The 3696-nt window shown below is 41.4% G+C and overlaps 1 non-coding gene across 1 annotated transcript; it reads right to left on the bottom strand.

Annotated features, from left to right (window-relative positions):
* Nucleotides 1–2469: 2469 nt before the first annotated feature.
* LOC119934475 lies at nucleotides 2470–2531 on the bottom strand. Its single transcript, XR_005452944.1, has one exon. It is a non-coding gene; the product is annotated as a U7 small nuclear RNA (small nuclear RNA).
* Nucleotides 2532–3696: the final 1165 nt, after the last annotated feature.

The raw sequence follows: 3696 nt of genomic DNA, 5'->3' as shown, positions 1-3696 counted from the left end.
AAATTTCAGTCACCTGGTGATAATGGCAACAGTGTTACTACCTAAGTCTAAGTCTAAATCTAAGTCTAAGTCAAAAATGTCTGCGTGGAGATGTGTATCAGTTTCTGTGAACAGCTACGTCTGAGTGAAAGTGTGTATGGGACTTTCTGAAAACGTACAGGGATCTTCCAGCAAAATAATCTTCCTTAAGTGTGGTTTCACGGAAGTCTCAAATTTAATGTCAGTGTTTGCAATGCATTTTAATATCTGTCTCCATCTCTGAACTGTAAGGTCCTAGTGGGCAGGGATCATATCTACCAACTCTATTGTTTGATCTTCTCCTAAGTGCTTAATGCACAGCTCTGCAAACAGTAAGCCCTTGATAAATACCAATGATTGATTCTTTCAGCACTCTCTTAGTAAGCTCAAACATTCCCCCACTGTTGGGTAGGGACTGTGTCTATATATGTTGCCATCTTGTACTTCCCAAGCGCTTAGTACAGTGCTCTGCACACAGTAAGTGCTCAATAAATACGATTGATTGATTCCCCTTCCCCTCTGCCTCAGCCTTTGAAGTATTTTGACCAAGATAGAAATGAAAGCTCAGTTTAACAGCTGCTTAATCTCTATTTAGCATTAGATAATGAGAGATCTCTCACTTTTAGCATAAAATGCCTTTTTGCTGAAGGGGATGTGAGCTCCTTGTGGACCTGACTACATTGTACTCTTCCAAGCACTTAACATAGTGCTCTGCGCATAGTAAGTGCTCAATAAATACCACTGATTGAGACAATGCCTTGACAATTGCATAATTACAGCATTACCTATGGGAAACTACTATTCTATTAATTTTTTTAATGATGTGCTTCTAGCTTTATTTCTATTTATTCTGATGACTTGACACCTGCCCACATGTTTTGTTTTGTTGTCTGTCTCCCACTTCTAGATTGTGAGCCGGTTGTTGGGTAGGGACCGTCTCTATACGTTGCCAACTTGTACTTCCCAAGTGCTTAGTACAGTGCTCTGCACACAGTAAGTGCTCAAGAAATACGATTGAATAAATGAATGAAACTAAACTTAGCTAGGCTCCTTTCACTTGACAATCCATTTTGAGTGAATCAGTCAATGAATCCATCAGTCATATTTATTGAGCGCACTGTGTGCAGAACACTTAACTCAGCACTTAGGAGAGTACAGTATAACAGAATTTGTAGGTTTGTTCCCTGTCCATGAGGAGGTTACAGTCTAGAGGGGAGACAGACATTAAAATAAATTATGGATATGTACACAAGTGCTGTGGGGCCTGGGGGGGTTGAATAAAGGGTACAAATCCAAGGGCAAGGGAAATGCAGAAGGGAGAGGGAGTAGGGGAATGGGGGTTTAGTCAGGGTTGGCGTCTTGGAGGAGATGTGATTTAAATAAACTCTAATGGTGGAGAGAGTGATTATCTGGAAGCTTCTGCATATGTTTCTGTGGGTGACTGTGCCTAGAATAGCATTCTTATGTGTGTGAGGGATTGTGACAATTTCATGGAAACAAGGATGTTGGTCATCCTGTCTTCCCCTTAAGATTTAGATCAACCCACTCCTGAGGAATTTTATAATAATAATAATGGCATTTATTAAGCTCTTACTATGTGCAAAGCACCATTCTAAGTGCTGAGGAGGTTACAAGGTGATCAGGTTGTCCCACGGGGGCTCACAGTCTTCATCCCCATTTTACAGATGAGGTAACTGAGGCACAGAGAAGGTAAGTGACTTGCCCAGAATCACACAGCTGACAGTTGGTGGAGCTGGGATTTGAATTTGGTTTTGAACTTCTGGGGCAGTCAGTGAAAGGGAAGGAGAATAGAATCAGCAGCTCTTCAGGGTGATTTTTAATAAGGATCTGCCCCCTTCGAGGGTCTAGGCTTCAGTTGGGGTGTCAAGAGTAAAGGATTCCTCTAGTTCTAATCCTTGATAAAGCAGGTATTACACTCAGAACCAGCATTGAACAGAGTGATGAGAAAGACAACGACGCTTCCATTTTTTTATATGAAATCAATTCTCTTTTAGTCAGAAAGTGCCCAGAAGACCGATGAACAAGGCAAAATCTATTATCACGTCCCAATCGTAGTATTTTCACATTTCTTTCAAAATGATGAAGTTTAACAATGATTTACTTCATTACTTTCAAAGAAACGTTTCTGTGAGCAAAGGACAAATATGAAGACCCCATGAGTACATAATAATAATAATAACGTTGGCATTTACTAAGCGCTTACTATGTGCAAAGCACTGGGGAGGTAACAAGTTGATCAGGTTGCCCTAAAGGGGGCTCACAGCCTTAATCCCCATTTTACAGATGAGGTAACAGGCACAGAGAAGTGAAGTGACTTTCCCAAAGTCACACAGCTGACAACTGGCGGAGTCGGGATTTGAACCCATGCCCTCTGACTCCAAAGTCCAGGCTCTTTCCACTGAGCCACGCTGCTTCTCTTAAATAAAAAAAACCAACTTCCCAGTCAAAGCCAGAAAACCTACTTGACAAATTCTAAAAGATCTGTAACACTTCTCCATTGTGTTACCTTGCTTTATAAGCTTATGTTGCAATTGAGTTATGGTGAAAAATATTTTCACAATTTTGCCTAGAGTTTCCTTAAGTTAATCATCACATCACCCTGTTTTGGCATCAGTGTCATGTTGTTCCTTTAGTATAGAATTTCAGTAAAACTTTCTTTTTTTTCCTCTGATGAATGATCAAAGTTCCAGGAGCAGTTAAAGAATAGCAGAGATGAAGAAACAATGTGTCTTTATTTCCCAGGCTTTGAGCTCCATCACATAAAACCTCATTTCTCTGTATACTGGAATTACTGAAATTATGTACCTACTGGATGAGAACCACACTGGTGTGATTTATGGCACTATGCTAGGGTTAGCACCCTCCTCAGACATGACCAGCTATCTCACTTAGAAAGGACAGTTGTGCTATTGGGGTTTCCACACCACCATCTCTCTGGGAACCAGGATGGGAAAAGAGACCCTTAAGGCAACTCAGCGGTGGCAGGATCACAGCAGCAAAAAAACAGAAGAAGGAAGAGGAAGTTTCTGCCACAGCTTCTGAGTGCCAATCTTCTCAGTTAACCTGGATCTCATCTATAATAATAATAATAATAACGATGGTATTTGTTAAGCGCTTACTATGTACAAAGCACTGTTCTAAGCACTGGGGGGGATACAAGGTGATCAGGTTGTTCCACATGGGGCTCACAGTATTAATCCCCATTTTACAGATGAGGTAACTGAAGCACAGAGAAGTTAAGTGACTTGCCCAAAGTCACACGGCTGAAAAGTGGCAGAACTGGGATTAGAACCCATGACCTCTGACTCCCAAGCCTGTGCTCTTTCCACTGAGCCACACTGCTTCTCTCTCACCCCCAACCCCTCACCCATGTCCTGCCTCTGGACTGGAATACCATCCCTCTTCATATCCAAAAGACAATTACTCTTCCTCTCTTCAAAGCCTTATTGAAGGTACATCTCCTCCAAAAGGCCTTCCCTAAGCCCTCCTTTCCTCTTCTCCCACTCCCTTCTGCGTCATTCTGCCTTGTTCCCTTTAATAATAATAATAATAATGGTAGTTATTAAGTGCTTACTATGTGCCAAATCAGCCCCTCTCCCATCCCCAAAGCACTTATGTACATACCTGTAATTTTTTTTGTATATTAATGTCTGTCTC

Source organism: Tachyglossus aculeatus, chromosome 1 (genome assembly GCF_015852505.1).
Source record: "Tachyglossus aculeatus isolate mTacAcu1 chromosome 1, mTacAcu1.pri, whole genome shotgun sequence".
NCBI classification, from domain to species: Eukaryota; Metazoa; Chordata; class Mammalia; order Monotremata; family Tachyglossidae; genus Tachyglossus; species Tachyglossus aculeatus.
This window is presented reverse-complemented; position numbering and strand designations above follow the sequence as displayed.